The sequence below is a fragment of the Hippocampus zosterae genome, chromosome 14 (genome assembly GCF_025434085.1).
Source record: "Hippocampus zosterae strain Florida chromosome 14, ASM2543408v3, whole genome shotgun sequence".
Taxonomy (NCBI): domain Eukaryota; kingdom Metazoa; phylum Chordata; class Actinopteri; order Syngnathiformes; family Syngnathidae; genus Hippocampus; species Hippocampus zosterae.
The window spans coordinates 19,955,429-19,969,399 of NC_067464.1; positions in this window are offsets into that span (position 1 = coordinate 19,955,429).

Genomic DNA, 13,971 nt, shown 5'->3' on the forward strand with positions numbered 1-13,971 from the left:
GAGAGATAATTGTATGAATAGGTATGAATATAAGATGGCGCCTGAGTAGGCAGCTTTCGGCAAGTGCTCTTCAAGAGCCTTGCTTTTTTTTGTTCTTTTTTGTTGTTTTTGTCTTTTGTTTTGTCACGTTGTTTCATCGTGTGGACCTCGTCAAAGGAGAAGTATCTGTGCTTGGTGGTTGCGCCTTCTTGGCAGCACGCCTGTACCAGCACAGATTTTGTTTGGGAGGAATGTCGGTGCCATTGACTGTCGGTGCTGGACAGACCTGGGGCGCTTGTGTTTTTTGCGCCTGTAATGGGCAGCATTTTTCACAACCCTGTTTTGTTCAGTGGAGATGCGGATGGCTGCTGAAGTTGAGGATGAGGAGAGAGGAGAGAGGAGCGTTGGCGCAGAGCGCCGATGCGTATTTGGAACCGAGAGTCGCCGCTTGGAATTGAAATGGATTTTCATGGAACAGGAGAAGTGAACCAATCTCTTTTTTCATCAATGAATGCTACAGCTTCTTGTTGACTTTGAAACTTAGCTTGTAGCCGACGTGTGCACATTTTGAGCATGACGTCTCTGATCCACTGGTTAAAGGACACTTTGTTTCTCTCCTCTTTCATCTCAAACTGCTTCAAACAACAAAGCGTGTGACGGAAAAGTGGTTTGGACTGCACGACTTTCCGTGTTTTATGTTATGTGTTGTTATTTTACTTTATGTTAACTGTTTTGTTAAGTGTTTTTTACAGCTGCCGTTGTTGTGAAATATTATATATATCAGCATTGTATTGTAGCATAAATCAGAATGTATTGTATTGTATTGTATTGTATTGTATTGTATGAGACCAGGCTGGCCCCTAAAATGGTCTAATTTCAGCAAGACAACAAAGGATGTCTCAAGGGTATTGAAATTATTTATCCTTCGGTATCATGAAGAAAACATTTCACAAACCTGTTTAGAAAACACCTCGCAAATCAGATTGAAAAAATGCAGAATGGCTCTTTCTGATTTTATTTTAACATATGCGGTCACTTATCTCACAGATTTTTTAAAATGTGGTATATGGTTTTTGCTGCTTCGCTGGTCTTCAAAAAACACTCGGTGATCGGTGGCTGTTTCCCGACGAATGAGCACTTCAGGGACCACGGCTGATTGGGAAAAGATTTTATTCTACCAATGTCAGAGTGGAATCGATTCGGGCTCCTGTGAGTCTCAGATTTCATCAGGAAGCCGCGAGCAACTACAGTCACACGTACATATAGGCATAGTATGTTAATTATGTTAAGTAGGGGCGGGCAGTCCTTCCCCGTATGTAAAAACCTGAAACAAAGAAAGTCAAGCAAAGTTCAATGTTGGCATTTTGACAAAGTGCAGACCATATCCGCTGGTTCACAAATCTTGAGATTAGGTTTACTCTTCGAAGGCACTTGACAGCCTTCAGGGACTTTTACGATGTGGGGGACGGAAAGAAGATAGCCAGGGGGCTGTTAATCACTCAAGGGGAATTAGGGCCCCAACTTCACCCTACACTCTTTGTTTTAAGTACAAGCAAATGTTTAGGACAGAGACTAGTGTCAATAGTTCTCATAGCAAGATGAAATTCATCAACAATGTTCTACTACTACTTCTAGCGGAATAATTCCTTAACAGTGATGGACGGCAACAGCCACAATACCTTATTATAGGATTGCACACATTGCTGAAACTGAATTCTCACTGACCAGCAAATATAGAATAGAATCGTGTCACTGACGCCAGGTGGACATTCTAAGGCCACCTACAGGAATAGAGACGGAATTCCAAATTACACTTCAATAACCTGACTGCAAATAAAGTGTTTTATCTAAAACTTCGGACAAGGAACAATTGCGCTCCTGTCAAAAGAAAAGGTCTTGGGATTTTCCCCGCTCCTGATTCTTCCTGACACCATCATGGAGAGCAGGTGAATGAAAGAAATGAACTCTACTTTGTGTCCAGTCAAGCATTCCAAATAACTTTGTCATGCTTGTGTCTGTCTCTATGTATGAAAGGTATTATAATTCTGTCTCCTCTCCTCAAACTCATGAACACATTGCTGTCCTAGAAAGTGTACACTGATTATTGTTTTCCATCCATTTTGTGTGTTTGAGTCCATAACGGTAACATTTTTATGTGACTTTTAGAAAATATAAACATACACCACTAACTGTGTGTGTGTTTTTGTTCCTGGGGACAGCTTTATTTTATGCTTGTCAGACAATTAATGCTGCAAGTGACTAAAATTGATTGGAGATTCCACAATCTGGCAGTGTGTGCCACACAGTTGCTGCTGCCGCCGTGGCTTTGGAAATGATACAACGGCAGATTTTTAAGTGTCAGTATAGCTATCGTTATAATTTTATTGAAGAAATGTTTGGCTTTGCTCTTAAATTTTTAATGGAATTCGAGATTCAATTTCGATCCAAACTTGTGTTCATCCACTGCACATTTTTTTACCATCCACGACTAGAAGTGCAACAAAAGAAAAGGTGGTCATTAAATTAATTAAATGAAATGGATATATATACACCATTGTTTGAATCTGTTAAATCATCAAAGAGGTTGCGAGACAAAAATGTTACTTCAAGGGAAATGTGATTTGCTTTGTGACCACAATTTTGTAACAGAGTCCCTAAAACAAAAGTGACAAAGTCAAGGCCCGGGTGCCAAATCTGGCCCACCACATTATTCGATGTGGCCCACGAAAGCAAATCAAGCATGTCAAGTTCCACGATGCTTGCTAAAGTCTGAACCAAATTTTCTAAATGCCATATGTAATCCACATTAACTAATAGTTATTATTCTTGACTTCGGATTTTAAAACTAGTTATTCATCAATTTGTTGTGCGCTTTGTATGTAATATGTGGAGGGAATTAAATATTTATATGGTTTCCCAAAATTCATAACGTCCCTCCAAGGGAAACGGGAACTACAATGTGGCCCGTGACTGAAATGAGTTTGACACCCCTTCCCTAAATCAAGGTTAGACAACGCCGGTTGTAGAGATCCGCAGTCCAGCTTGTTTTCGACGTTTCCGTCTTTCAAGACATCTGATCTAAATGATCAGCTCATCAGCAAGCTCTGTAAAGCCTAACAACGATTCTGATCATTTGAATCCGATGTGATGGAAGAGGGAACTTCAAAAACAAGCAGGACTGCGGCTCTTGATGAACGGAGTTTCCTACCCCTGCCCTAAATGGTACAAAGTGAATTCAAAAGGCATTTTGCAGTATTTGTACGACAACCATATTTCTTCAATTACTGACCTTTGTTACTTACTAAAGCCCGTATCCCATTGAGGGGCCAATGTTTACGAGTGTTGATAAAGGTAAAAACGTTCGGCAACAGTTTGAATGGATTTTCTTGGATGGATAGATAGATAGAGCCTTGCTTTCCCTCTATTATCTGCAGTTGAGAATGTAAAATGTAAAATTCCTGTGACTCCTAGATGGTTATATGTAATTAGAATTGTATTTTACGTAAGACAATGTTGTACTTATTCATTTTATTTTCTTCAATTTGTGTTTTCCTTTCACTACTTTCTGTTTCTGCATGGAACCTGAAAATTTATGTGCCACCCCGTTTTACAGACAACCATGATACACCGTGTAAATTAACATGTGCATGCAACATTTTTTTCCCACTCATTTATGCCATCCTGTCCTTGCGCTTCTCTTTCTCACTTCCTTTCTTCACTCAGCTTCTATTCTCTCTCACTCAATATTTCATTCTGTCTTCATGCCGTTCCTCTTGATTTATGACATAAGAGTGCTTGTCTGCTCAAGTTGTCTTGAGGCAGAAGGGAGCGATGGTATTTCATCCGAGGGTTATCCACACAAGCACACACAAACACACACGCACAAAACCGTCTTGGACTTAAACAATCTGAGCTCCCACAAGTAGAATCACAAAGTCGATGGTTGTCTGCTTAGCCTTGTACATGAGCCACGCAAGCGTACTTATGCTAAAATCATGTAAATCAGCCATCACTTGGTGACTGGGATAAGCCCTTCATGCTTAGCTCGTGACATATTAGTCCTGATTTGCAGGAAGCTGTGTGGAGATAAGACCGACCAGGTTCACCTTGAGCTTCGAGGTCTGTCACTAACTCTTTTTCAATCAGAATTCAACAACATCCCCACAAACCTTTCCTCAAATTTACCGTTCGGCTGATTCTTCCCACCAAGTCTCTGAGAATTCTTTGGTCCGCGGTGAGTAACATCAGATATGTGCAGGGCAAATAAACCTGTATCACATGTGTCCAAAACCTGAGATCACATTCTACAGGTATGTTCCAGACAAAAACAGGAAAACTACCAACAGTAGATATCAAATTAGAGCACATCATGGAATAGAGATGTTTGACGTAAATACAAAATAGCCAGTTTGTAAGAATCATGATGAATGAATTAAGATGTTATGCCATGAACATTTACCTATTTCCCTGGAACTATAATAAATCCATCCATCCATTGTCTGATTTGCTTTATCCTCACAAGGGTCGCAGGGGGTGCTGGAGCCTATCCCAGCCGTCTTCGGGCGATAGGCAGGGGACACCCTGAACCGGTTACCAGCCAATCGCAGGGCACACAGAGACAAACAACGATCCGAACTCCCAATCGCATCTAGGGACAATTTGTAGATGTTCAATCAGCCTGCAACGCGAGTTTTTGGAATGTGGGAGGAAACCGGAGTACCAGGAGAAAACCCACGCAGGCCCGGGGAGAACATGCAAACTCCACACAGGAAGGGATCGAACCCATGACCTCTGCACTGTGAGGTTGACGCGCTAAACACTGGACCACCAGGCCGCCCACTATAATAAATAAATATGTACATACATTTCATGTTGTTTAGTGCACAGCAATGATAACATTAAAATAAGATATATCGCTTTCTCACAAACACTATCAACTGGCAATTATCAAATCACTCATTATCATACAAACGCTATCAAAGTTACACTTGAATACTGCACATGTACTGGAAGTAGAAACCTCGCTTTTTTTGTTTGTTTGTTTTTTCTTTTGTTTATTTTTGTTTTCCCCACAAACCTGCAAGTCTGTACTCAGCAATTTAAACTGGCCAAGAAGACCATTCACTTGTTCTGCAGAGTGATCAGTTATGGAAGGGAGGGTTTTGTTTCCCAATCCAAGCATGACTGCCTGAATTAATTTAAATGTGTTTTGAGCATCTTCAATCACATTCAGCACCTCGACTGTGACTGAGTCGAGTGGTTCTTCTTTCGCTGTGTCCTGCGAAAAAGCACAAAGAACTAGTTATTGAATCTGGTCTCTTTATGGAGGAGGAAAGAAGGGAAATTGCTGAAAATGTTTAAAGTTGAGCTCATTTTGAAGACTTATGCACTTCAGGCCTTGAACAGATCAATGAAGCATGGTGTGTGCTTGTCAAGAGCTTCGTAGAGGTCCCCTTCAAGATTTTTGCTGGCGATGCAATTAAACTCGGCAAAAACCTGAAAAACAGAGAGTGGGTGTAGAAAGAGTTTGTATTAAAATTGAAGGTGAAAATCAAGTGAAAAACACAATGTAAAAAAAATGGCAACATTATAATGAGATTTGCATTTTTCAATTTGCTTTCCGGTGAATAAGTGCACTATAAGGCGCACCTAAAAAGATTGCATTTTCTCCAAAGACTTATTGTCTGATGTGCCTTATACATGGATCAATACTCAGAATTCTTTGACACCGTACTTTAATTTTTCTGTAAAGGCTCTTTGACATGTTCCTTGCGGCTCCCGCGCTTTGCACGACAATTGTCGAAAACGCCTCAGCGATGGCGCTGCCATTCAAACAACGGTGCTTAATACACAGAACGTACTACGTCAACATATCATCAATCCCGTTACTTGACTGACGTAGAGGGCAAACAATCAAATGACTGCTCAGACAACAGTGCTAAGTACTAAGCTAGTAAGGGAATGACCTGGTTTTAGAGCAGAGGTGCCCAATATGTCGATCGCAGTCAACCAAGAGCCAGCAGACTAGTCCCAAGATGACCACGAGTGGTGGGAGGAGGAAATGGGGGGGGGAATGATTTGCGTGTTTGTGTCTTAAGGTTTTATGTGTGTCCGGGCGCTACGGCGGTTGCTCATCGTGGCGTCCGTGCATATGTGTGCGAGTGCATGGTCTTGTGTGTATGTGTGTGTGTGTGTGACTCTTTGCAGTAACACGGTAAAAAAATTGGCTCTTAGTCTCTGACCTGTTGGCCACCCCTAATCTAGAGGATGTATAACGCAACCGTAGCCACTATTGTAGCTTCTATTCTATGTGCCTCATAATGCAGTGCGCCCTATACAGTAATTCCTCATTTATCGCAGTTAATGGGGACCAAAACCACCCGCGATAAACGAAAATCCGGGAAGTAGCGACAAATTAACATAAATTTTATTGTTTTTAAGTCCGCAAACGGTCCGCGAGAAGCTGCGAAAGTCAGCAAACACAACAGCAAGTCACATAGAGCAACATATACAGGACTGTACTCCATGTATTTGAAAAAAAACAACATATTTTTCTTAATTAATTTTTTTAATGAATATGTTTGAAAAAAGCAGCGATGAATGAAGAGGAGCAAGACTGGAGGGTTTGTTCATCTATTTACTGTGACGAACAGTTACATGTTAACTACTGTTTATTGTGATTTCACAAAAAAAATCTCTCTTGTTCCATACAAAGTTTGGTTTGTAAATTCAAAAATTAACTTTGAGCTTTAAAAAAATTAACCATGATAAACGAACCGCGAAATAGCAAAGGATCACTGTATATGAAAACAGTTTGAAAATAGACCATTCGTTGAAGGTGCGCCTTCTACTCCGAAGCGCCTTATAGTGCAGAAATTACGGTAATATATCACCGCTCATTTTATTTTCAAACCAATAGCATTTGTGCACATACAGCTTTCGATAACCTTTCACTGATTTGTATGTAATGCAAGAGCTATGTTTTCATGGGGATGTGTTTTAAGGTGGCCCGGTTTCCTCCCACATTCCAAAAACATGCACTGTAGGTTAAGTTAAAACCCTCAATTCCCCCTAAGGAGTGATTGTGAGCGTGGATAGTTATTCGTCAATGTGTGCCCTGCAATTGGCTGGCAAATTGCTGGGCCATCGCATGATCATGCTCCGCACAACTGGCTCGTGTTTCACTATCTCCCTTCTGCGCCGTGAGAATGTTTCATCAATCATTCTTGAGACTAAAATGGCAATGGGGTGTCTTTTCTTCATTTCTTCGTAACATTTGCAAGGATGCCTTCATGATGTCTTTCAGGTACGTTAGGCCAGTAATTAGCTTTACCTCTTTTTGGCTGCTTTATATCCTTGCACGATGCCTTTACTTCATTTACCACCCTGTCCCCCCTCAGGCAAGCGCTACCGGTCCATGCGCACCAAAACCAGCAGTCATTCAAAAAGCTTCTTCCCTCTCACCATTAACTCCCTAAAGAGTAACTCAAATCTCGAGTGGCTCTTTGCATTTTTTGCACACCCCTGTGGAGCAGTATTACCGCAAAGATCACTGTAGCTCCACCTCTCGACACTTGAACAACTGTCATCGATCAATATTCCACAGCACCAGACACTTTAAAGCGCTCAAGGACTTTCTGTATACATGTAATATCAAATCTTAAGTTGTAAATGTAAGTTGAAATCTGGTGTTATTTAAGAGTGCCTTCTATATACCAACAACTCGCAGCATCAATCCGGGCTCCATTTCGACATCACTTACTGTTAAAGAAAAAAAAAAAAAAAACGAGGTGGTGCAGTTCTGCGCATGTCTGGAAAAATGCCCAAAGCAACCTCAGACAATAAATATATCTAAATCTAAAAAAACTAAAATTAATAAATCAAATAAATCGAATTTAACTGGACTCGGGTATATCAAGTTAAGCATGTTCCCGAATTCTATATTTCTACTTACTTATTTAAGATTAGCGTTCGTAACAGCTTAATGATTTCTCAGTTCGGGTCACTAATAATTTCCTATGAATTTGAATATCAGAATTGACCATTTACAGTGTGTGTACGTGTGTGTGCGTGTGTGTGTCCATATGTGTGTGTGTGTTATATATATATATAACACACGTCCTGGGTATGACGTTAAACTGCATCCAACTGGTCCTCCAGGTTGGGGGTTGAGCGTGAGGTTAACAACCTCACCCTGTAAAAACCTGCTGCCTTGTAGGTTGGGTCTCTTTAGACAAAGGCTAGGAGAAGGCAACTCTGAATCCAAATCCCCGTGCTGCCTCGCAGGGTCTGCCTCTTAGGCATTGGCTACGGTGGTACACCCTACCAGTGTACCCGGAGTGGAGCCCCGACAGGCAGGGTCAGACACGCAGTCAGCGACCCTGGCAACTTCTGCAGCAGACCCGGTCCCAAGTGTATTGGTTCATCCTCTCCCTTGGGCTCCGATCGGTGACGCCGAGAGGGGATCCCTCAGGGAAGAAAACTACACCTTCTTCTGGCAGGGTCGGCCGCAGAAGGAACCGCGCCAGCATGGCGTCGGCTTCGCAGTGAGGAACTCCCTGCTCCACGCAGTGGAAACACCTGCCGGCGGCACGTCCCGTCTCCTCTCCCTGCGCATGAAGACCACAGCAGGGTATGCCAACATCATCTCAGCCTAAGCCCCCACCCTGACGTCCTCCCCAGAAGCCAAGGATGAGTGCTACGAAACTCTCGAAAATGAAGTGAGATGTATCCCCAAGACCGAACTCCTCCTGATTCTCGGCGACTTCAACGCACGTGTGGGGGCCGATTGGCAGGCTTGGCCCTCTTGCCTCGGCCCACATGGAGTTGGCCGACTGAACGAGAATGGCCAACGCCTCCTCGAGCTGTGCTGCCACCACAGCCTCTGTATCACCAACACCTTCTTCGCAGGCAAAGACTGCCACAAGGTGTCCTGGAGGCACCCTAGATCCCACCACCAGCTGGACCTAGCAATTACAAGAAGATCCAGCCTGAACGCCATCCTCCACACAAGGAGCTACCACAGCGCAGACTGCGACACCGACCACGCCCTAATCGCCAGTAAGGTGAGGCTGCAGCCTCGCAGAATCTACCACGCCAAGACCAAGTGCAAGCCGCGCATAAACACCTGTGGCACTGCCGACCCGGAAAAGGTGAACTGCTTCTCCACTACATTCAGAGATAAGCTGAAAGAGAAATATGACAACACCACAGAAGACCCCGTCCGTCTCTGGGACCAGCTCAGAAACGCGATCTACGACTCCGCAATGCTCGCCTTTGGGAAGAGAGTGCGGAAAAACGCAGACTGGTTCGAGGCGCACTGGCTAGAAATGGAGCCTGCAACAGGAGCCAAGAGAAAGGCAATGCTTGAGCACAAGAACAACCCCTGCCCCAACACCGAGACACCCTCCGTGCTGCCAGGAGTAAAGCCCAGCAGTCAGCCCGCCGTTGTGCTAACAAATACTGGCAGGACCTCTGCATGGAGATCCAGTCAGCTGCTGACCAGGGCAGGACCATGAGCATGTATGAGGGGATCAAAACGGCAACGGGTCCATCATGTAACAAAACCGCCCCTCTCAAGTCCAAGACCGGTCACACGATCCAAGACCAAAGCAGGCAAATGGACAGGTGGGTCGAGCACTACCTAGAGCTATATGCAACTCAAAACACCGTCGAAGGAGCAGCCTTTGACTCCCTGCCTGACCTTCCCCTCATGGAGGAACTGGACAGCGCACCCTCGCCTGACGAGCTTGCGAAAGCAATCGACGATCTAAACAATGGCAAAGCACCAGGCCAGGATGGCATCCCCCCTGAGGTACTGCAGCATGGGAAACACACGTTCCTGCAACCGCTGCACCAGCTTCTGAGCCTCTGCATGCCTCCATTGTCACCCTCTACAAGAACAAGGGGGACCGCAACGACTGTAACAACTATCGGGGCATCTCTCTGCTCAGCACCGTTGGGAAGGTGTTCGCCCGCGTCGCCCTGAAACGGCTTCAGCGCCCCGCCTCACGAGTCTACCCCGAATCGCAGTGTGGCTTCAGGGCTAAAAGATCCACAGTGGACATGATATTCTCCCTCCGCCAACTTCAAGAGAAGTGCCGCGAGCAGCAAAGACCTGTTCATAGCCTTCGTTGACCTGACCAAAGCGTTCGAACTGGTCAGCCGGAGCGGGCTATTTCAAATACTGGAGAAGATAGGCTGTCCACCAAAACTGCTCACCGTTATCCGCTCCTTCCATCAAGACATGCAAAGCACAGTCCGCTTCAACGGCGCTACCTCCCAGCCATTCCCAGTCAGCAGTGGAGTGAAGCAGGGGTGCGTCCTTGCACCAACCCTATTTGGAATCTTCTTTTCCATCCTCCTCCAGTATGCCTTCTCCGACTGCGAAGAGGGGGTATACCTCCGCACACGGCAAGATGGTAGCCTCTTTAACATGGCAAGACTGCGCGCCAAGTCTAAAACCTACAACATCCTGGTAAGAGAACTACTGTTTGCAGACGATGCTGCCCTCACTTCCCATAGTGAGGCAGGACTCCAGCACTTGGTGAACAGACTCTCGCGTGCGTGCAGGGACTTCGGGCTCACGATCAGCCAAAGAAGACAAATATACTAGCCCAGGGAACCACCGTCGCCCCCTCTATCACCATCGAGGACACGCCACTGCAAAATGTCGACTCCTTCATCTATCTAGGCTCAACCGTCACATGTGCAACAACACTCGACGCCGAGATCAGCTCGAGGATCGCCAAGGCTGCCGGTGTGATGGCGAAGCTGTCGAAATGCGTCTGGGAAAACAGCCTTCTCAGTGCAAAAACCAAGGTTATGGTGTACAAGGCCTGCGTCCTCTCCACCTTACTCTACGGCAGTGAGTCATGGACCACCTACGCTAGGCAGGAACGGCGACTTAACACCTTTCATCTACGTGCCCTCCGGCGGCTGCTGCGCATCAGGTGGCAGGACCGGATTCCAAACACCGCGGTCCTCCAACAAGCCGGCCTCCTAAGCATCCAATGCACCTTGATGAAGAGGAGGCTCCGCTGGATCGGCCATACCTTCCGCATGGACCCCCACCGGCTGCCGCGGGAAATCCTCTATGGCGAGCTGCTTGAGGGACGCCGGGGTGTGGGCCGGCCCCTGCTGCGCTACAAGGACACTGTCAAACGTGACCTAAAGGCGGTCCGGGTGGATCCCAACAGATGGGAGAGTGCAGCAGCAGACCGAGCCACCTGGCGCAACACCATCCGCATAGGGGTCACCGAGGCTGCGGCGGAGGAGCAGGACCGGGCCTCACAGAAGCGGGCAGCGAGAAAGTGCCGCGCAGCTGCTCCACGCACCACCCCACCATCCTCAACATTCACCTGCGTGAAATGCCAGCGGGAATGCCACTCAAGAATAGGGCTCTTCAGCCACTCGCGCTCATGCGTCCAGTACAGGACCTAATCCCCCCCCCCCCCTACGCGTCGACCATCGCCTTTCAAGACGAGGATGCTATATATATATATATAAAAAAATCCTCATCTCACCCCTCGGGGTGGTGTCCGTCCCTCATTCAGCTCGGGTCCTCTACCAGAGGCCAGGAAGCTTGAGGGTTCTGCGCAGTATCCTTGCTGTTCCCAGCACTGCACATTTCTGGACTGAGATGTCCGATGTTGTTCCCGGGATCTGTTGCAACCACTCATCTAGTTTGGGGGTCACTGCCCCGAGTGCTCCGACCACCACAGGCACGACTGTCACCTTTACCTTCCAGGCTCTCTCCAGCTCCTCTCTGAGCCCTTGGTATTTCTCGAGTTTCTCATGTTCCTTCTTCCTGATGTTTCCATCACTTGGGACCGCTACATCCACTACAACGGCTTTCCTCTGCCCTTTATCTATGATCACGATATCTGGTTGGTTCGCCATTACCATCTTGTCAGTCTGGATCTGGAAGTCCCACAGGATCTTCGCTCTGTCATTCTCCACCACCTTCGGAGGTGTTTCCCATTTTGACCTTGGGGTTTCCAGTCCATATTCCGCACAGATGTTTCGGTAGACTATGCCAGCCACCTGGTTATGGCGTTCCATGTAGGCTTTCCCTGCCAGCATCTTACATCCTGCAGTTATGTGTTGGATCGTCTCAGGTGCCTCTTTGCACATACTACACCTTGGGTCTTGTCTGGTGTGGTATATCTGGGCCTCGATGGCTCTGGTGCTCAAGGCATGCTCCTGAGCAGCCAGGATGAGTGCCTCTGTGCTGTCCTTCAGGCCAGCCCTCTCTAGCCACTGATAGGATTTCTTGAGATCAGCCACTTCAGTTATGGTCCGGTGGTACATCCCGTGTAGGGGCTTGTCCTCCCATGATGGTCCCTCTTCCAGCGCCTCATCTTCTGTTCCCCATTGTCTGAGACATTCTCTGAGTACATCATCCGTTGGAGCCTTCTCCTTGATGTATTCATGGAGCTTGGATGTTTCATCTTGGACAGTGGCTCTCACACTCTCACACTCACTAGTCCCCGGCCTCCATCCTTTCGGCTTGCGTACAGTCTCAGGGTGCTGGATTTGGGATGGAACCCTCCATGCATGGTTAGGAGCTTTTCGGGTCTTAACATCCGTGGTATATATATATATATATATCTTCCGATCTGCTTTATCCTCACAAGGGTGCTGGAGCCTATCCCAGCCATCTTCGGGCAGTCGGCGGTGGACACCCTGAACTGGTTGCCAGCCAATCGGAGGGCCCACAGAGGCGAACAAGGGACTCACCTAGGGACAATTGTGAGTGTTCCATTAACCTGCCATGCATGTTTTTGGAATGTGGGAGGTTAACTGGAGTACCTGGAGAAAACCCACGGGGAGAACATGCAAAGTCCACACAGCCAGAATTGAACCCTGCACCTCTCTCTCTCCATTACTAGTATATATATATATATATATATATATATATATATATATATATATATATATATATATATATATATATATATATATTTCATTCATTCATCTTCCGTACCGCTTGATCCTCACTAGGGTCGCGGGGGTTGCTGGAGCCCATCCCAGCCGTCTCCGGGCAGTAGGCGGGGGACACCCTGAATCGGTTGCCAGCCAAACGCAGGGCACACATAGACGAACAACCATCCACGCTCACACTTACACCTAGCGACAATTTAGAGTGTTCAATCAGCCTGCCATGCATATTTTTGGAATGTGGGAGGAAACCGGAGCACTCGGAGAAAACCCACGCAGGCCCGGGGAGAACATGCAAGCTCCACACAGGGAGGCCGGAGCTGGTATCGAACCCGGTACCTCTGCACTGTGAAGCCGACGTGCTAACCACTGGATTACCGGGCCACCCCTATTATATATATATATATATATATATATATATATATATATATATATATATATATATATATATATATATATATATACACTAGTAATTCATCATATTTGTAATTCTCTTTGATGTCCCATTGTAATGGAGGTGAACAAAAGAACAAAAAGAATACCCACCAGCAGTTTATGAAAGTGACCAGTAGCAGCCCTCCCAGACCCCCCCCCCCCCCCCCCCGTACCAGCGAGGTAATTTTGAATGTCCTTTAAAACGTTTCTTTCTATCTATCTATCTATCTATCTATCTATCTATCTATCTATCTATCTATCTATCTATCTATCTATCTATCTATCTATCTATCTATCTATCTATCTATCTATCTATCTATCTATCTATCTATCTATCTAGTATTTTTAGGTAACGGGGAAAGTACAAAACAATAATTCTGTTTTATATTGGGTGTTTTTAGGCCAGGAAACAAGTGCTTCAATTCAGTCGGCTTCGACGGACAACCCCCTCACAGCTATTAGCCTCTTAAATCGAGGTTCCACTTTACCAACATTTTTTCCCCAACTCAAAGCAGCAGTTTCAATCAAATCTCCGAATTAAATCAGATAATTGGATGCTGACAATGCATTTACTCAGCCTGCGAGGAAAAGGAATCACCTGTGAGGCTTAATAGA